This window comes from Marmota flaviventris, chromosome X, assembly GCF_047511675.1.
Source record: "Marmota flaviventris isolate mMarFla1 chromosome X, mMarFla1.hap1, whole genome shotgun sequence".
NCBI lineage: Eukaryota > Metazoa > Chordata > Mammalia > Rodentia > Sciuridae > Marmota > Marmota flaviventris.
The window spans coordinates 96,196,476-96,218,543 of NC_092518.1; the positions used below are offsets into that span (position 1 = coordinate 96,196,476).

The 22,068-nt window shown below is 38.9% G+C and overlaps 1 protein-coding gene across 4 annotated transcripts in view; it reads right to left on the reverse strand.

Annotated features, from left to right (window-relative positions):
* The window catches only part of Trpc5 (transient receptor potential cation channel subfamily C member 5), a 294,090-nt gene extending 272,308 nt beyond the window's left edge, over positions 1–21,782 (reverse strand). Inside the window, exons 1-2 of one of the 4 annotated variants that reach the window (XM_071606796.1) lie at positions 21,738–21,782; positions 20,754–20,879 (exon numbers count right to left, since the gene is read on the reverse strand). The gene's annotated coding sequence lies outside the window, so the exon portion shown is untranslated. The other 3 variants (XM_071606797.1, XM_071606794.1, XM_071606795.1) reach the window with 3 other exon arrangements.
* Positions 21,783–22,068: the final 286 nt, after the last annotated feature.

The following is a 22,068-nucleotide window of genomic DNA, read 5'->3' on the forward strand; positions in this document are numbered from 1 at the left end:
ATTTGCATACTCTGTACTTCATTTGCTCCTCATAGCTTTCTTATGATGTAGATCAGGTAGATATCATTATATCTCAAGCCACACAGAAGATAAATTACTTGCCCAAGGTCAGTGAGCAATTTAATAGGAATGTCCTTTCTCCTTATTCTTAATCTTTATTTTCCTCTGAAGAGGAAAGTTTACTGCCAAGCTTTGTTTTGAGCCTCAGTAGTCAATCAGTCAACAAGGGCAGGGAGCAACTAGAAGAAAAAGTAACTTTTGCAATTTAAATACCATGAAACTGTTGCTGACTGTGCTAGCTCCACATATGCCTGGAATCTGGCTTTAGAAATAGAAAGGAAGCACCACAGTCTTGGGCTCAACCCCTTCAGAATCCCCTCTGCTTTATCCAAAGCCACCAACTGATATTTTTCTAAGCATCTCAAAATGCACTGGGGATAATCTCACTAAGAAATAGTTTAGATAATATATCATAGAAGGGTAAGTCATCTCTTTTTGCCTGGAGACTTAGAGAGTTCCCTTTCAACATAGGATGGATCAAATCATGGCCCGGATGATTTAAAGTAACACTGATCTCACTCACACTCCTGGTTTAAATTACTGATTTGTACAACTTTGAATATCAAATCTATTTTCTTTATATTCCTCTTTCCTGAGCTTAAGTTTGGTGTCAAACTGACTACTGGATACCACCACTGGTATGTAATCTCTCTATACATACATAATTCAAACTCAGTATGCCCAATCTCAAATCTATCATCACTCTCATGATACCCTACTTCCCATATTTCACAACTGTTTTTTTTTGTGATACCATCTATCCAGTTTTCCAGACCTAAAATCTGGAAGTCTTCCTTGAATCCCCCTTTTTTTATTATTGTACCACATCCTATCACCAAAAACTGTAGCCTGTAAAGTATCTGTCATATCATTCCCTTCTCTCCATTCTTATTGCTATTGCCTGGGTTCAGGCCCCCAATGACCTGTGGCCAACCAGTGCTCTTGGTTCCAGCCTATCCTTCCCTAGTTACCTCTCTTCTGATTATCACCCATGTGGGGCCTCTGAGCCCAGTTGTGTCAGGGAGGAGGTGGGGAGAAAATAGGAAAAATAGCTAATAACCTCAGTAATTATTTTTATATTGCTGTATTTATTTCCTGAGATAACTATTTTGCAATGTCGCTGGAAAGTGTGCCTGCCATCTCAGCTTTGGCAGGCCAATTATATTACCTCTTTAATGATTCCAGAGCTGTGTTCCTGAGAGGTCATCCTAATTGCCTCTGCCTTCCCAGCTTAGTGCCAGGGGTTCCATGTGTATCTAGAGGCTGTAGCTGAACAGTAGGAAGGCATTCAGTCTCAGGAGTGCCTTGCCTTCTGCCCAGTTCCCACCTCTACTGCTTATATATCACAGTTGTTTTGAGAGCTACTGCTAGCCCTAAGAAAAGCTAGTAAACTCTTCCATTTTGGGGGAAATGGGGAGGCCAACCGACTCAGAGATGAAGCATGGCAGGTGCATGAAATGTTCCACTTAATAGCTGAGGCATCATGCCAGGTTCATCTCACCTGGCCATCTTTACAAGGTCATCTTGCATCCTTGAACCTTTTTTTTTTTTTTTTGAGGAGTTCACTGGGTTCTTTATGATCAATTGGATATGAACAGAGATTTATAAGCTTGGTAATGCACAGTTTTTCTTTTTATCCATAAAATAATAGAGTAAGATAGATGGTGCTATCACCTCATTTTACAGGTGAAGAAACTGAGGCATAGAGAGGTTAAGAAACTTGTTCATAACATTGGAATTGTGATCTTTTCATTCCAAACCCATGTACTTTTTGTCATTCTAGGGATGATTTCTCTGCTCTCTATCACCAAAAAGGGTAGGGATGGGCTGCCTTAACAGCTTCCCCTTTATATACTCCTTTCTGTTTATAATATCTTTCCTGGTGTCTCCAGTGCCTTCTATCTGCAGAGGGGGCCTGAACAGTATATACCATACCTGAAATCTCCCTATTTCCCCTTCCACAGAGTAAAGGAACTGAATAATCCAATTCATACTGTTGTGCTGATGGCTGATCCTTCAAATACATATTATTTTCATGTCCTAGGCAGTTCATCTTTTGCGCAAGTGCTGAGGGTTTAAAAAAATGCTTGAATGATGGGGATTAAGACACCAATATCAAATGCTAGTTGGGGCAAAAAAGCATTTGGGGAGTGAAGATGCCTGGAAGTCTCCATTTTCAAATACTTTTCATGTGCTACAGGGCAAGATAAGGACATGAGGTTCTGTCTTCTGACATCTGTTTGCAAGGGACCCAGTCAATGTTGTTGACTTTCTGGCTAATAACCATCAGAGAGAGCACACATCAGCATAGCCCCACTGTTGGGATGAGATGGGGCCCTCTATTCTGTGTAGAGGGCCAAGCTGCTCTCATAGAGTATAACTAGGGAGAGCCCCACCTGGAGAAGTGGGCCTTGGGGTCTCACCCCAGTGTTGCCATTATTTTAGTGGGCAATTACCTTTGCCTTTCTGATCCTTTTTACTGTTTTAATGAGATGGACATCACTACCCTAAGTACATGTATGAAGACATGAATGGTGTGATTCTACTTCGTGTACAACCAGAGATGTGAAAAATTGTGTACTATATGTGTAATATGAATTGTAATGCATTCTGCTGTCATATATAACAAATTAAAATTTTAAAAATAAATTAAACAAACAAACAAACGCAAAAGGGTGAAGCTTTCTCAAAATGGAAAATGAACATAAACAAGCATAAACATTTGACTGATAGTATATGCAGTTTTTTTTAAAAATTAAATTTTTAAATTTAATTAGTTATACATGACTGCTATATACAGTTTACATGCAGTATCTTACTTGATTAACAAATCTGTTTTAAACTTATGGTGAGGAAATAAGCTCAGGGAGATTATGACTTGCCAAGATCTTACAAATTTTAAGTGGCAGAGCCAGGGTTCAAGCCTAATTTTGTTGGAAATCATGCTTCAAGGTAATTGTATATTAAATTAGATAATGATGACAGCTAGTATGTATTTATCATGAGCCAGTTTGGGTGTTAAGCACTTATTTAATCCTCCCAACAGCTCTGTAGGACAGTACTACTATTTTCCTCATTTTACAATTTTTTTTTAAACTGAGAGTCAGAGTATTGAGTGTCTTGCTTAAGGTCACACTCCTAGTAAGTACCAAAGCTAGGGCTTAAGCCTAGGACTGTTGACTCCTATGGTAGTGCTCTTGACAACATGGAGAAAAATCATGGATGGGAAAGTGCTCTGAGAATATGCAGGGCTATCTGAATGCAAAATGGTCCTGTATGTCCTTTGATAAGACCTTCAAATGGGCCTGGAAGCCTCTATGTGGAATGTATACTCATTTGGCCAAGAAGAGATGGGGAAATATCTAATGAGACCCACTTTGCCTAACGAGAAGCTCAAGTGCATACAGAGTCTTTAAAACTGACCTTGCAGCTGAGCTGCAAGTCTCCAGGGCCCTCAATGAGCCCTACTTGGGGAGTATTGTTTCTTCTTTGCCATCTTGACTCCTAGCCAAAGTATTTTCCCCATGCATCTTTGGGCTCCTCAAGCAAGGTCCCCTTTCCCTATCTCTATTCTGACTTTAGTTTGCCCAGATAGGAGTTGGGCTGTTAGCCTTCTGACCTTACCCCTGGAGACTCAAAGGGAGCCAAGACTAACACACCAACTGTTGTAGCATTTTATTTTGATGTATGCCAGACACCATAAAACTTGCACCCTGCATCTTGCAATTTAAAAGAGATTTTATTGTTGGGCTCATGGTGTTCTGAAAGATACTCAAACATCTCTAGTGCTAGTCTCCATCCTTAAACAATATTATTCCCTCTCCATAAAAGTCACAACTTATGTCCTTCCTCAGAGCTATCCAATGTATTGTCTGTCTCTGTTATGTTCCAATGAGGTTTCAGGAAAATAAATCTAGAAATGTCTGGGGAGGCTATGCCATTGTGAAAACTAGATAACACACCAGGCAGGTAAAGATGAGATAGCCACAGAGCCTGCTGACAAGGTCATGGTCCCAGAGCCAGTGGTTCCAAAGACAGCCTGTTACAGGGTCAAATAGTTGCCAGTGGTGGCACTGTTTCCCAAGTCTTCTGACACAATGTCAAGTCCTCACTCAACTGAATGCTCCATTTTCAGGATTTATTCTTCCAATCTTTTGATTACCACTAGAGAAAATCACATGGCTATACTGACTGATGTTCTGACTTTCCAAGTTCTGCCAAGCCCACAGGGTCATTCTCTATATATTCCTCTCAAATCTCCCTGGCCAACTTATTTTTGAAAGTGCTGTTCAGTGTTCTACCAAATCCCTCTACTCCTGCCTCTCAACAGAAAAATTTGATCTGTACAAAGGAGATTACCATTATCTCATAAGGGAAAGGGGTCTTTGAGATATGGACTTCCTTCAGCTCATGTCAATAATATTTCAGGTTTGGACTCCTTATAGTTCATGTCAAATCTTATATTCATGTTCAATGCTATTTTATTTTTTGAGGAAGAAGTAAGTGTTCCTACTCCTTTCTAAGACTAATCTCTCCACCTCTGCTCTTGATCTTCTTCCTCCTACCTCCTCAGGCTGTTGTTCCATTTTCTTTCTTCCCAGATGCTCAGTCTTTACTCAGATCTCCCCTTCTCAGCCCTTGAATGTATTTGAGTCTCTTAATTAAAAATAAAAATTCTTCCCTCCTTTAGAGCTACTTCCTCCCTCATCCTCAACTATACTGTGAACAATTTCTAAAGCATAGTTTCTATTTGTATAGTCCTCATCTTTAATTCCTTTTGCTACCCATTGTGATTTGACTCTATCTATCCCCATAACTCATTTCTACTGCATCAAAACAATAATGTTTATTATGTTCTATGTACCAGAAACTATGTTAGACACTTTACACAAATTGTCTGTCTGATAGTCACAACAACCCATTGAGTACCATTGTAATCTCCACCATACAGATAATGGTAATCTCCTTTATACAGACAATGCTCTGAAGAACATTTGAGTGACTTGTTCAAGGTCACGAAATTTAGTGAGTAGTAGAGTTGGGACTTGAACTGAGGAAGTTTTATCTTAGATTCCATACTCTAAACTAAGGGCAAGCAGACTGATACTATCAAGGGCTAGATAGAAGAAGATCTTATGCTTTCATCCTATACACTGTTGCTGAGCTCTGTCATTGTAGTAGGAAAACTGCATAGACTGAATTCCAATAAAACTTTATTTATGGATGTTGAAATTTGAGATTCACATAATTTTCATACCATAAATAAATTCTTTTGTTTTTTTCAGGCACTTAAAAATATAAAGACCATTTTTTAAATGTTTATTTTGTAGTTATAGGTGGGCATAATATCTTTATTTTATTTTTATGTGGTTCTGAGGATTGAACCCAGTGCCTCACGCATGCTAGGTGAACGCTCTACCACTGAGCCACAATCCCAACACCATTTCTCTCTAGTAGACCACACTAAAACAGCATGTGGGTTCAATTTCTCCCATGGGTTGTGGTTTGGTGGGCTCTGCTCTAATCATTACCTTATTCAGGACCTCTAAAATCGTTCAATTTAATGACTAAAGCTCTGATACTGATGAATACTCACTTTTGGTGTGGGGCATTCTCTCATAATTTTGAGGCTATCACTCACTCCTAATTTTCCTTCTATCTCTATGATGGCTATTTGTGTTTTCTGAAAGCTTCTTTTACCTCTCTCTCAATATTGATATGCAGAAGGATTAGTAGTTGACCTATTTCTTTGTTTGTTTGGTTTGCTAGAGTAATTGGTTCTACTTCCAAGACTAACACCTACTATTAATGTAGCAACCAGAAGCATGAGCTTCAGAGTTTTACTTGTGTGGGTTTGAATCATGACTCTAATACATAACCACTTGCATGACCTTGGTAGCATGCCATTTCTGAGCCTCAGTTTCAGTCCTTTTGAAAAATGGGGATAAAATAGCATTTCCCTTATAAGGCTGTTGTGAAGTTAAATGATTACCTATTTTAGAAAACTCTTAGAACCATGCCTTTCATATAGTATGTACTTAATGAAACTTAGTCATCATCATCATTATTATGCTATTATTATGAGATGTTGACTCCCTAATCTATATCTCCAGCTCAGACTTGTATTTTCAGTTATAGATCCATATGTCTGTTTGTTTAATGCCTGTACTTAGATATCCCATTGGCACCTTGACTTCAATATGTCCTGAATCCAACTCATCAACCCTCTCCTACCTCCATATCACTTCACTCATATATGGTCTTTTTCTTCTACCATTCAACATTCTTGTTAACAGCTTTGCTGTTCTTTTTCTTCACTGAGAAAACTGGGGGAGTCCAGTTTCATGTGAGAAAAAAATGAAACAAAATACCTGGATTTAAAACCAAGATGGAACTGGACATTTTAAATCTCCTGCATTTAAAACTTGAGATTAGGTATGTGTTTTATTTGAATTGTTCCCCTTCTTTTCTATTTTTTTTCATTTTGTTCTTATAAGACAAGTCTCCTCTATCTCCCTTAAATTTTATATGTCTGTTTCTGACTCCTCACCTTTCATCATACAATTTCTCTCATCTGAAATGCTCCCCCTGATACATTTCCAAATGTCATCCATCATTCAAGATCTAAAATATCCATGAAGTCTTCCTGATTTCTCTAGTCAATAAAATAAGGCATATTTTAAACTGATACTTACATTTTTAAAATGGATGTCATTATTACATATTTGATACCTTATAATGCTTTATGTCACAAGTCAGTAAATTACATTATTTCAGGTAGACTAAAAGCACCTTAAATTCACAGAGCATGGCATGTTCTTCTTGTTAATTCCCTATAATGCCTTGCATAGGTCTCCTTTTGCCTTCAAACACTCTTTTTCTGACTCTTCTCCCTCCACTAAATGTGGACCACAGGTTAAACTTTGTCTAGTTTTCTTCTGAATTTCTTCCTTGGGGATTTTAAGTTTATTTTACAGAGGTCAAATTTTGGATACTTATGTCTATGACTTCCCAAAATGTAACCTCAATTCCTAACATTCCTGTTGAGCTTTGGTGCCACAACTCAAGATTTTTAAAAAATATTTGTATTAGTTGTTGATGGACCTTTTTTATTTACTTATTTTTATGTGGTGCTGAGAATCAAACCCAGTCCTCATACATGCTAGGCAAGCACACTACCACTGAGCCATAACCCCAGCCCCACAACTCAAATTTTTTTGCTGGCCATTTTCACTAGGATGCCTCACCCTGACTCTAAAGTTACTGTTGTATTGAAATCTCAACCTACTATCTTCCCTTCTCACCCCACCTTCATATTTTCTAGTGGCATCATCATTTATTTTAACATGGATACAAATTATCTTCACCATACATAAACAATTGCTCACCACATGTCTACTCTTCTTTCTTGTGTCTTTTACACTCCATTCTTCTAGGTTGACCTCTATGGCAATAACAAAAATTACAAATCCAATAGGTAACATGGCCAGGTATTGGGATACATCTTTTTTTCATTTGTATTGGTTCTTTTAGGTTAAATATAACATTAGGATTCATTTTGACAAGATTATAAAGAGCATGGAATATAATTTTCTCTAATTCAGTCCTTAGCACTTCCCTTTTCCCTCTCCAATTCCTTCCCCCTGTTCCATTCCCTGTACTAAATTGTTCTTTTTTTTTTAGTTGTAGATGGCCACAATATCTTTATTTATTTTTATATGGTGTTGAGGATCAAACCCAGTGCGAGGCAGGCGCTCTGAGCACCAACCCCAGCCCCTGTATTGATCTTTCTGTATTTACTTATAGTTTTTAAAAATCCATGTCTTGTGAATATACATAATGGGGAGATTCACTATGGTTTATTTATATATGTACATAGGAGAGTTAGGTCAGATTCAATAGTAGGGTACACCTTAACCTAAAGTTCATACTCATGGCATTCCTGTAAGGTAAGTACTTTTAATAGCCTCTATTCATAGATGAGAAACTTAAGTATAAGAATGGCAGAACCAGATCACCTAGATGGCTTTGAACCCAGATTCTCTCTTTTTTTAAATTTTTTATTGGTTGTTCAAAACATTACAAAGCTCTTGACATATCATATTTCATACATTAGATTAAAGTGGGTTATGAACTCCCATTTTTACCCCAAATACAGATTGCAGAATCACATCGGTTACACATCCACATTTTTACATAATGCCATATTAGTAACTATTGTATTCTGCTACCTTTCCTATCCTCTACTATCCCCCTCCCTTCCCCTCCCATCTTCTCTCTCTACCCCATCTACTGTAATTCATTTCTCTCCTTGTTTATTTTCCCATTCCCCTCACAACCTCTTATATGTAATTTTATATAACAATAAGGGTCTCCTTCCATTTCCATGCAATTTCCCTTCTCTCTCCCTTTACCTCCCACCTCATGTCTCTGTTTAATGTTAATCTTTTCCTCCTGCTCTTCCTCCCTGCTCTGTTCTTAGTTGCTCTCATTATATCAAAGAAGACATTTGGCATTTGTTTTTTAGGGATTGGCTAGCTTCACTTAGCATAATCTGCTCTAGTGCCATCCATTTCCCTGCAAATTCCATGATTTTGTCATTTTTTAGTGCTGCGTAATACTCCATGGTGTATAAATGCCACATTTTTTTTTATCCATTCATCTATTGAAGGGCATCTGGGTTGGTTCCACAGTCTAGCTATTGTGAATTGTGCTGCTATGAACATTGATGTGGCAGTATCCCTGTAGTATGCTCTTTTAAGGTCTTCAGGGAATAGTCCGAGAAGGGGAATAGCTGGGTCAAATGGTGGTTCCATTCCCAGCTTTCCCAGGAATCTCCATACTGCTTTCCAAATTGGCTGCACCAATTTGCAGTCCCACCAGCAATGTACAAGAGTACCCTTTTCCCCACATCCTCGCCAGCACTTGTGTTGTTTGACTTCATAATGGCTGCCAATCTTACTGGAGTGAGATGGTATCTTAGGGTGGTTTTGATTTGCATTTCTCTGACTGCTAGAGATGGTGAGCATTTTTTCATGTACTTGTTGATTGATTGTATGTCCTCCTCTGAGAAGTGTCTGTTCAGGTCCTTGGCCCATTTGTTGATTGGGTTATTTGTTATATTATTGTCTAATTTTTTGAGTTCTTTGTACACTCTTGATATTAGGGCTCTATCTGAAGTGTGAGGAGTAAAAATTTGTTCCCATGATGTAGGCTCCCTATTTACCTCTCTTATTGTTTCTCTTGCTGAGAAAAAACTTTTTAGTTTAAGTAAGTCCCATTTGTTGATTCTTGTTATTAACTCTTGTGCTATGGGTGTCCTATTAAGGAATTTGGAGCCCGACCCCAAATATGTAGATCGGAGCCAACTTTTTCTTCTGTCAGACGCAGAGTCTCTGATTTGATATCAAGCTCCTTGATCCATTTTGAGTTAACTTTTGTGCATGGCGAGAGGAGGGGATTAAGTTTCATTTTGTTGCATATGGGTTTCCAGTTTTCCCAACACCATTTGTTGAAGATGCTATCCTTCCTCCATTGCATGCTTTTAGCCCCTTTAGCAAATATAAGATAGTTGTAACTTTGTGGATTAGTCTCTGTGTCTTCTATTCTGTACCATTGGTCCACCCGCCTGTTTTGGTATCAGTACCATGCTGTTTTTGTTACTATTGCTCTGTAATATAGTTTGAAATCTGGTATTGCTATACCGCCTGATTCACACTTCCTGCTTAGAATTGCTTTTGCTATTCTGCGGTCTTTTATTTTTCCATATGAATTTCATGATTGCTTTATCTATTTCTACAAGAAATGCCGTTGGGATTTTGATTGGCATTGCATTAAACCTATAGAGAACTTTTGGTAATATCGCCATTTTGATGATGTTATGAACCCAGATTCTCTACTTAACTATAGTGCTACTTCTCATGCCTAGACTTCTATAATTGTTTCTTAATCAGTATGCCTTTATCGATCGTTCCTACACACCATTTTCTGAATATTCATCTCCAAACATTGCTATCATTATTTCATTTCTCATTTCAAAATCCTTTTGTATCTCCTTTTTGTTCACTAAATTAAATGCAGCCACAGTCTGCGATATAAAGCTTTCCATAATCTATCCTAGAAATATTCCTCTGTAGATTTCCATGAATGGCTTCAATCACAGTACCTTACTCAGCCACACTAGGATTTCTCTTCATCTTTGCTCCTGTCATCTCACTCACTTCTGACAATATTTAAGTTCCTAGAGGGTCATGCAGTGCCCCACAGCACCTTCCACCTAGTCTGCACTAAGTGAGTATTTGTCAAGTGATTGATAACAGGGACTCAATTTTCAGTTGGAGGATTGAATGGTTTAATTATTCCTTAACATTCTCCTCTGTTTTTCTCTCTCTACTAGACTTATCATTTTTATCTTCCCTGGTATAATTGTCCAAGGACAAATGAAAAAACCTTCTCTTTGCAACAACAATATCCTGAAGTAATTTTTACCCAATCATTACTGTTTCATCATCCTTTTCCTAGGTTTATCCCTAAACCTACATTTTTATCTTCTTGTCAATCTTTATTCATTGCTTGGTTTTTATCATTAGACTAAATGCCACTAATCTAGGAAAAGTTTCTGGAGATGACTACTGTTGTTAAAGCATAAAGATCTGGTGGTTCTTGAGGTTAAATATTTTATGCAAGTTGTAGACTCTCAGGCCATGTTCAGCACTGGCTGGGGTCCCCAGAGCACTGTATGCGTGAGATGTCAATGGAAGTGACAACTGGGAAACTCAGGTCCAAATCCTGAGATGCTACAAATCTCCTGAGTGTTTATGCATCTCAGAGAGAAAGCATTTCAAATTCTATTAGAGTTTTTAGTTTTACTTTGGATATTTGCAACTTTCCAGGCATTTCTACTACATCAGAAATAGAGACTACAATGCCAAGGGGCAGCATGGAATTCCCTTATAATTATAAAAAATACATTCAGGAAAGTCAAGATGTTAAGTGTGGGCAGAGATCCTTGTATTTATAAGGATTTTGGAATATATATAGCATCTGGCCAGTGGTTCTAACCTTTGAAACTAATAGTAATCAAACTTTTTCACAATAAAGCAAGAAAAATATTTTACATTGGGCCAAGTATACATGAAAACATGCACATGTATGTGTACACACACACTTAGACACAAATATCACTGAAATAAAAATATCAAGAAATGGGACTCACATTTTCTCTTTTAATCTGTTTTATTTAAAAATACTGGTTATGTCAGACCACGGCAGAAAGACTGTAAGTTCAAAGCCAGCCTCAGCAACTTAGCCACACCCTAAGCAACTTAGCAAGATCCTGTCTCAAAATAAAAATAAATAAATTTAAAAAATGAGTTGGGGATGCACCTCAGTAACCACTGAGGTATTATATTATGATTATATATATATATATATAATCATAATATATATTATGAACTACTAAACTGATTTCCCAGTACATTAACAAATCATTTCCAATAAGTTCAATAAGTTTAAGAACAATGCTTAAAGGGATAGAAACACAAAAGAAGATAAATCATGTTATGTTTTGTATTACTAGAAGATAAATGTATATTGCATTCTATGAAACACTGAAAAAAAGAGGTTCTTAAATTATAGCTAAAGACTAATATCTATAGTAGGCATAAAAAATAATTAACTCTGCTATACTGGTTTTACTATCAGCTTTACTCAATTCTTTGTTTAAACCAACTTGTCATCTTTTATTTGGATGCCTATTGCTATATAAGATGCTATCCAACTATATGGTAGTTCTGTTTCAATGTTTATAATTATGTAAGGGTTCCATGTTCTTTTGCAAGATAGATAGAAGGCTTTGTCATTGTTTTAAAAAGTTATGTATAAATAAGGTATTGGGCTTATTTATATCAAAATATGATCATCTTATCACTATATGGAATAATAACAAAAGCTGTATTTCATTGATTTTCAGACTCTCACCCCTATGCACTGTGGGTCTCTGTCTCTTCCTTTCCCCCTACTTATTTTTATTTTTTCTATTATCTTTCTTCTCTCTTCTCTCTTCTCTCTCTTCCCCTCCTCACTCTCTCTCCTTCACCCCCTCTTGTACTCTAGAATTTCAGGGCTCTGGAATGTTCAGATAAAATTGATGAGATACATAACAATACTAAGGCCTTGGGGTTATATAATGTAGAGGATATTCAGGAGAATATCATGGAGCCAAAGGGACTACAAACATTTTAAAAAGTGAAGTCACCGATTGTTTGGGTTACTGATTGGCCCATATATATTGTCCCTTAATGCAGATGTTAGTTCTTCCAAAGTTGCACTGTAGTAAAAGTGTAATAAAAGGACAACATGGATTTCAGCTGTAGTGTGGGAAGATTTGTTATGATATGAATATCTTTCTATATACCTATTCTTAGTGGCTTATATTTTCATTTAGAAGTTCTAGAGAGAAAGAAAACAAATAGGACAAGGGTGGTAGCAACCACATATATGGAAACCATGAGACCAAGTTTTAAAAATTAAATACCCTTTTATCCAATTGACTTTTGAACTGTGTACATAAATTTCCTGTTAAAATCTTAAATCAGGAAAACAAAAAATAAAATGCAGCAGTCTCCCCTTGTCCATGGGGGGATACATTCCAAGACATCTATTGGATGCCTTAAACCATAGATAGTACCAAACCATATATATACTATTTTTTCACCCATACATACATACATACCTATGATAAATTTTTTTTTGTAAATTAGGCACAGTAAGAGATTAACAACAATTTCTAATAAGGAAATAGAACAATTAAAAATATATTGTAATGCAAGTTATGTGAATAGGTCTTTCTGAAAATATTTTATTGTACTGTTTCACCCTTCTTCTTGTGGTGATATGAGATGGAATAATGCTTATATGATGAGATGAAGTGAAGTGAATGATATAGGCACTTTGAAGCAGTGTTACGCTATAAGGGTGACTTGAACACAAGCACTGTGATGCCAGAACAGTTGATCTGATGACCGCAATTGCTAAGTGACGAACAGGTGGAGAGTGCATATGTTGTAGCTATGCTAGACAAAGGGATGATTCACATCCTGGGTAGGACAGAGAAAACTGCACATGATTTCTTCATGCTACTCAGAATGGTGCACAATTTAAAATTTATGAATTGCTGGAATTTTCCATTTAATATTTTCATACTCAGGTTCACTGTGGGTAACTGAAACCATGGAAAGTGAAGCCATGGTATTGCCAAAACAAAAATTACAACCAAAGAGCTTTCTGATAATGAGAAGGCAGTATAATGTAGGCCAAGGGGGAAAATAAAAGATTTTGAGGAAGAAAGCACTATGTTCCAATTCTGCCTGTGCGATTTACTAGCTGTGCATTATTAGGCATATTGCTTAATTTGTCTGATGCTATTTCAAATGTTAAATGCGAGTAATGTACACTATCTAGACTATAATGGAGATAATTTAAGATCATGTATTTGGTGCTGGGAATCAAGTTCAGAGGTAGAGTGCTTGCCTAGCACAGTGAGGCCCCAAGTTCGATGATCCCCAGCACTGGTGGAAAAAAAGGTCATGGTTTGTAGCACCCACTACATAGATTATAGTAGGTAGATATGGTCTCTTAAATATGTCAAAATCCCCATAACTTGTAAATATGTTGTATTATGTGGCAACAGAGATTTTTCAGATAGAATTAAGGTTGATAATTAGCTGATTTTAAATAGGGATATTATCCTGGGTTTTCTGGGTGGGCCCAATGTAAGTGCACACCTACACATGTGCACACACACAAACACACACACACACACACACACACACCAGGTGTATATAGTTAACAATAATGCATTATATATTTCAAAATAGAAGAGAGGATTTTGAATATACTCTCCATAAGAAAATGACAAACGTTTAAGGTGATGGTTACATTAATCACTCTGAGTTGATTAATATCCAATGTATACATGACTAAAAACATCACATTTTTATCTCATAAATATGTACAAATACCATGTTTCAATAAAAAATTTAAAAATAGAAGAAAAGGAATACTAATAGAGTTGCAAAGGTAGAAGTGTCAGAGAGATGCAAAGTGTGTGAACCATTCAACTGGTCCTCACTGTCTTCAAAGTTGGAAGAATGGAACCATGAACTAAGGAATGTAGGTGATTTTTGAAAGCTAATAACAGCTTTCAGCTGACTCCAGCAGAGCAAAGGGGACTTCAATCCTACAACTTCAAGGAAGTGAATTATGCTACAACCTGAATAAGGAAGGAAATGGATTCTTCCCTAGAACTTCCAAAAGGGAAGGCAATCCTGCTGACACCTTGATTTTAGCCAAGTGATCACTATGTCTCACTTTTGACCAAGAGAACTATAACAATAATAAACTCATATTTAATTGTTTTAAATTTATACTTAGACAATACTAGGTTAATAAGTATGTGACAATTTAATATGACAGCAATAGAAAACTAATGCAAAGGTGTTCAATAATTAACAGCATTTGCTATTGTTTATTTAGGAAGATCACAGAAATATTAGAAATTACCAATCTATATTGTCTACGAATATTGATGCCACACTAACTTAATCCTCTTGAAAATCAATGCATGTTAGGCAACCTCAGTTCCAATAGAAGCTGGAGTTCTCAAACATGCCAAAGGACTGGGACCCAGAGGTTGGATGTCTGTCTCTGTGTCTTTGCAGTCAGGTTGCCAAGATTTCATACGCCAATCAATAAGTTTTTATAGAAGCAAGTGCCTAGTGATTTTATTAGAATTTATACAATATATTAAACATATAGAGTTATTGGAATTTATAAAAACTGTACCTCCATCATATTTTAGACTAGAAAATTGAGTAGGTAGAAAGCACTATGGTTTGGAATAAGGTAGGAGTTGCTAAATTTTTTCACCTTCATTCTTTTGAGCTTTACCTGCCATTTCATCTGTAGAGCAGGAGCAATAATATACTTACTTCATGGGGTTGTTGTGAGAGCTTAAATACTATAATGCATGCAAAATGTTTGGCATATAACCAAATAGTCTAGGTATTAAGAATTGTTGTTGAGCTGGCCTTTATATGATGTGTTAACATGGTAAAGTATTTCTTATCTAATAGGAACTCATTACTTCCTGGAGAAAAACAAAATCACTGGAGCTTAACTACAAACACACTCACACACACACACACACACACACACACACACACACACGTATTTGCCCTTTCTGTGGATCTAACTTAGGGATCATTGGGCCATATTGAAAAATATTTATTGAGTTTAATTGCTGTGCCGTTACCTACATAATTTATTTTACCCAAATCATTTCACATCTATCCTATGAAGTAGGAGTTACTATTCACCCATTTTACAGATTGTTGTCAGGCCAGAAAATCAGTAATATTTAGTTCCTAACCTAGAATACTATTTTAGTCTTGAATTGTTTCATTTGCATGTGGATATATGTATATGTGCGTGTGTTTCCTCAGCATTTATTTGGTAATTTTGATACATACCTCATAGAATAGGGCCACTTCTGACTTCAGTTTAGTTCCATGAAGGGATTTTATCAGAGGCACTTATAATTCTTTCTAAATGATATTTGTTTGAGGGTCTCCACTATGTTCAAATATATTTTACTATTGTACATCTTTCCTCTCTCTGTGAAAAACCCAGTGTGATTCATAACAATTAGAAATAGATGCTAGGTGTCCTTAAATATCTCATCCAGTGGCTAGTTTTCTAGAAAACTAAAGTTATTGACCAAACCATTAATTATAATTATATTTTCTATTTATTGATTGCTCATTATATGCTAGTGCCTTATAGTGTCTCATATATGTTTCATAGCAACTCAATGCTAATGAATACTATTATTAATCTTATTTTACTCATGGGGAATCTGAGGCTCAAACGCAAAGTACCAAAGTACTTTGTGCATGTTTACACAGCTAGTAATTTGTCAGCCCAGCCAGAGTTTGAACTCAGGTCTGTGTGAGTTCCCAAACCCTGGTCTTTCTGGCAAACAGAACAATCCTTTGTTCTGATTCCTCTTGAATTTGTCTCTCTTACCTACACTTTAGGCCTTTAAACTGGCTAATAAGAGAAGCAGACATAAGAAAAGTTTGTATTTTTATTTTTTATATGATAAACCACATGAATTGTCCCTACATCCCTTGTAGGTCATTGTTTATTTTCAAATGCTTTTTTTGAATAATCTCTAGTCCATTGCTTTTCAGATTTTGCTATGAACATGAATCATTGGAGATCTTCATTAAAAGCAGATTCTGATTCAGTAGGTCTGGAGAAGGGCCTGAAATTCTGCATTTACAGATAGCTCTTAGAAGAGTCTCTTCTAATTCAGTGATGTCCTTCCTATAGTGTGGAAGTTCTTCATATTATCCTGGAAGATACATTTGTTCCATAAGCACTGCACATTAATCTATTGTGCCACCAGAGCTCCTTGGACTATAGTAGACATATTTGCATTGGCCTATTTCCCCAGGCCCTAAAAGAAATTGTGGTAGGATTAGTGGAAACTAAGCAAGAGTAAAGGACAGAGGCAGATGATAATGACCATTCTGGAAACTTTTCATCTTCTCATTTCTGACATAAAACTCATCTGTCTTTCTTTTCTATTTCCTTTGTTTTAATCTTTCAAGAAATGTGTATGTTTGTGCACATATGCACACAAACACACATACACACAGGCATGTGCACACACACACATGCAATTAAAGGTGCTGATTCTCAGAATGAGTAAAGAAAGCAAGAACCAAAGTCATTGTATTCCACCAGCTTCCATTCCCCAAAACTACAAAGGAGCATTGGAGACTGGGATTTCTAGGAGTCTTGTTATTGGTAGTATAAACCAGATTAGCTACATAAATGTGAGCAGCTAAAATTTTGTCATGTTTAATTCTGACCTCCACCTGAACATGCTAGTTGTAGGCATATGTCAGCATATGTCATGCTTTCTTGGCTAGCAGGATAGGGGTGTGTGTGTGTGTGTGTGTGTGTGTGTATTGAAGAAAGGTGGTGGGTGAGAAAGTGAAAAACAAAGTATGGGAATAACATGTAATATAAACATTCAATATACACATTAAATGGAATTAGAAGGTTGTGATCTTGGTAAACTTTGTTTTGATTCTTCTAAATTTATTGGCAAGATCTCCAGAGAGCTGTAGAAAATTTATTCTATAGCAATAGACAGTCTTGGATTCTGGTTTTGCCTTTGTCAAGCTAGATTTAGGCCAGCTATTTCTACTCTCTGAGTCTTAGGTTCTCTACAGGTGAAAGGGGATTGGACCCTGCCAAGATCCCTGCTTTTTTCTCACCATCATTTTTTTCTTTGCCTCTCCTAAGGCAAAAAGCCGTGGTAATTGCACTGGCATCCAAGAGCCATCTCTTCAATGGGTAAAGGAGAACTAAACCTAGGGAACTTGCAGAATTTTCCTGACCCAGTGACTGCAATTATTGCTTAACCTCACCAGCTTTTAATTTAAAAAAATCATCTGTTCTCACTCAGTTGAGGATGATGTACATGTTTGTTTATGAGACAATGGTTGAATCATTCAGGAATCATTCCTTGTTGGCAGGATGGGTCTTGTGGTCTCACTGGACAGAGTCTGAGGGGCCCATCCACAGGAGGAAAGCTTCATGAGTTTTAGAAAGCTTGACAATATGGATATATCAGTTACTAAGCTCTGGAAATGATGGCTAACGTCAGTTTAGCCTGGATCTGCAGTTAATTAGCTGCAACTACAGCCTAGAGTGGAGCGTCAATTCTGTCTGCAGACTGAAAACTTTGTCATATTCTTCCCTGGAAACCTAGAAAATGACTGGGACAGATTAGTTGGTGGCATCTTAGGGCCTGGGGCATCTTGAGGAGAGAGGCCTTGTCCTCCCTTTTCCCCTACTAGCTAGCAGACTGCATCTGTCTGAATGGCTTAGTGTACCTCATCTGAAAACACGAACATTTGGTGGAGGAAGAGCAGACAGAAATGCTTCTTTGGTTCCTCTCCTTCGGTTATGGAATCATGGCAAAAGACAAATTAGAATATTTGGCAGCAGGCTGGAGGGAAATAGCGTGGCACATTTGAAATATTCATTTGATAATTAAGCACCTGAATGGTTTATAGATTGGAATTTAATAAGCTAAAAAGTGAAATGAGATGACAACACTGAAAATGCACTCCAAGGTTCCCAATTCCCTGGTTCTAAGGAATTCTATTACTGTTTACTCAGTGTTTACAAGTCAAACCACAGACAATTTTAAGGTACTTCGCATTTCAGTTGATTTTCTGAACTGATTCCATTCCCAGTCAAAGCAAACATCTGGATAGTTTTCCTTCCATGTGTTTCAAAACATCTTTGGTTCTCCTATTTCTCTTCTCTTTCTCCCTTCTGCATCTCCAATTTCCTGGTCTGGCCTTCTCTAAACACTGTGGTTCTGCATGTCATTCTTGTTTTAGTTGTTAGCTTTACAATGACTAGAATCAGAGGATCATAGCTCTCATGGTTGGAAGGGATGATAGATATCATCTGATCCAGGCCACTATGTTGAAGCATACACTGAAATCAGGTGAGTCTGTATTAGTGAATCTGGGGGCTACATTGATTCCAAATTCCTGCATCTGCCCCCCTCCTTGTCTTAGGAATAACCATAGGTCACAGCCCATTTCAGCAACCACACACATCAGCTGGAACACAGCAAAAACCCACTACACCTTAAGCTTCATTCCTGTTGATACTTTGAGTTCTTCCCCAATCATGAAGCTGTTGCTTCTTTCCTAGCTGTCTGCAATCTTGTCTTTGCTATCTATGGGAAAGTGTAATTTTAACCTAAGTAGATATATGCTCATGATTGACCCCCAAAGAGTAACAGAATGGACACCTTTTCAGATCCTATGTTAGTAATCCCCATTCCGCTCTGTCTCTCCGCAGTGAGCATTAGAACAAATTGCCCAATGCAACGTAAACAGTCTCACTTAATGCAGAGTCTGTTTCTCTCATTTGCTTAGTTGGAAGGAGGTAATTCATTGTATTTCAATAACATAGTAATAAATGGAAAGTTCAACAGAAAATCCAGGATGCTTTGGAAGCACAAATTTGACGCCCCCCCCCCCCCTCAGCTATAGAAACACAGAACCTGAATTGTACAGGATTGATTGGAGTCCTTGAAAAACCACACACACACACACACACACACACACACACACTCACACACACACACACACACAAAGAGATCAACTGTGCATATAGTTACATAGTCTAAAAGTTTATGAAAATAGCACTTCCCTGGAACCAAAATATAGATTTCAAGTGGCATTTGGTTCTTCTTTCAACCTCACAAATGGATCCTGCATTTCCTTTATCTCAGACTAAACATTTGCTTTAAAATCAACTTGGTACTATATGATTGTATTACCATGCCTTTCAATTCAGAATAAACATATTTTAAAGACTGAATGAAAGGCACTATTCGACATCATTTAAATCTCAGCTTTTTAAGAGTTTATGAGAAATGAGACACGACATAGTTCATCTGTACATCATCAAAAAATCTAAGAGATCAACAATAGAAAATTATGAATGCTGATATATAAACATGTCATTCTTAGTAAATGCCATGAAAATAAATATATGACAATAGGCCAATGTGTCTGGATGCCATTATGAATGTAGCAATTATTCCTCATTTGAAGCCATGGCTAACATGCACAGTCTCTAAGGGGAGAATTATTGATTAGTATGTGTCTCTCCCACTCATATAATAAACTCGGGTAAAGTTCAGAGAATCTGTCTTCTGGGCTGGTTTCCCAGCGCCAGGCTTTTCATAAGGGAGTGATAACCTTGCTAAACACTTGGCTATCACCACGCATAACTATGGCCCAAATAGGCCAGGTTGGTAACGAAAAAAAAAAAAAAAAAAAAAAAAAAACACCTTCTCCCAGGCTCATTTTCAGAAACCATGAAGAAAGATCAAGATCTGGGAATTCAGCTCAGGACTTGCCTATGCGGGACATGATCATAGCTATTTGTCCAAGTCAAGGCATGTGGGGGAGGTTTGGGAGCTGTCCACTTTGGACTACAGTGATTGCCCCTGCCCATTTGCATTTCCTGGTTTCTTTAAGGAAGCCAGGCAAACGAATCTGGCCCTTTCTTAAGTTTGAAAGATGCAAAAACAGAAAGAAGCTAAATGAGGGGCTCTGGTCCTTGAGCCCTCATGAACCCTGGCTCTTTACAGCTGAAGATTGATATTGTTGAAGAACAAGTATCCTTTTTCCTAACCCATCCCTTGCCCATTTTGAGGAAACCTGGGAGCAGGTTCGGGGGAGCTTAATATCTACCCAAGGATGGAACAAATCACTATCCATGCAGTGGTATGGCAAAGCTCTGGTTTAGGAGAACAGTAGCAGTGAGAAGGATGCTTTTAATCATTGCCATCAACATTTGGTCCTAGAACCCTTAAAGCCCTCTCCCTGGTTGTATTTCTTTTGCCCGTGTCCCAAAACAATCTGTTGCTGGCCTCTCCCTGCTCCCCACCACCTGGAGCTCACAGCCAGTCAGCCAGCCAGCGCCTCCCAGTTTACATCAACCCAGCACCTTCATTAAACCCGCTCCTCACCGCCCCAAGGGTAGCAAAGCGGACGACTCCAAGCCGCCTGTCAACTTACCCCGGGCCAAGTGGTTTCCGCGGATCTGTGTAGTCTGGGATCGGTGGACTAGGGCGCGAGGTGCCCTGGACTGGTCTTCCGCGGCGCAAAAACAGCAGCCGCCTGGGACAGCCGGGGGCCTGGAGGCTGCCGAGTGGGTGGGCGGGTGAGAATAGGGAAAAAAGGGGCGGGATGCAGAGAGGAGCACAAGTACTGCTTCCTACCTTCGTTTCCTTTTCCCCTCTTCAGTTATCTCAAAGTTCCCAACTGGCCAGACCTTCTCACCTTTTGCCTTCACCAGCGCCCCGAAACTCTTTGCTCCACCCGTGCCCCTGCCGTGTTCTCGCTCGCTTCTCCTGGGGCTCTCGGACCCAGCGTGAGCCCCCCAAATGCTCGCAGTCCCTTCACGCAGCCAGCCAAACACAATAAGCAAGAGAATGAACTGACACGGGGAAACTGACAGGGAGAGCTGACACGGTGGTGTGAAGCGGGCGCCAGGGGAGAGAGAAAGAGAGGGAGAGAGAGGACCGCATTCACACTCTGACACGCACACTCAAGCACTAGCTGTAAGGTAGCGGCTGGTGGGAGCCCCTGCCACCCCTCCAAATCCGTTTTCTAGACCAGAGGCTTCAGTCCCATTCTGCTGCTGCTTCTGGAAAATGCTATACAGCGAACGGGAGAGAAAAGCAAAGAGGGGTGGGGAGGGGAAAATCAAGGAGGCGCGCTCTCTTTCTCCTCCCCACCCCTAGCTCCAAAAATGTTCAACCCTGAGCTCTTCCCCCCTCTTCTCTCTGCCCCTGGCTTCCCTTCCCTCTGCTGCTGTTCTCTTTCTCCCTCCCTTTAGGGTGGTTGCGAGCTGCGGAGAACCCGTCGCGGTTGCGATGTGTGTGTGTGTGTGAGAGAGAGAGAGAGGGGGGGGGGGAGAGAGAGAGAGAGAGAGAGAGAGAGAGAGAGAGAGAGAGAGAGAGAGGGGTATAAGCCCTGGTTGGCAAAAGCACCTCTCACCTCCCCCAGCCCCTGGCCAAAGCCTGGCTGGCTCTCCCGGCTCACAGCTGGGGCGGGCGGGGCGGGGCGGGGGAGGCGAGGAGGGGGGGAGGGAATGAGGGAGGACGGGGCAGCCTGCAGGGGCAGCAGCTCCTGCCTTCTTTGCAGCTCCGCGGCCAGGGGTGGAAGGAAGCTGCAGCCGCAGCCCCAAGTCAGCCCCCGCTGCCCCGTCCCACCGTCTCATTTCTCCCCTCTCGGTACGGAATTTTCTGTTTCGTTCGTTTGCTTCCCCAGACTTCCTCCTCCTCTGGGTGGTGGCAGAGACAGGAGGGGAGAGAGGGGAGGCTGATCG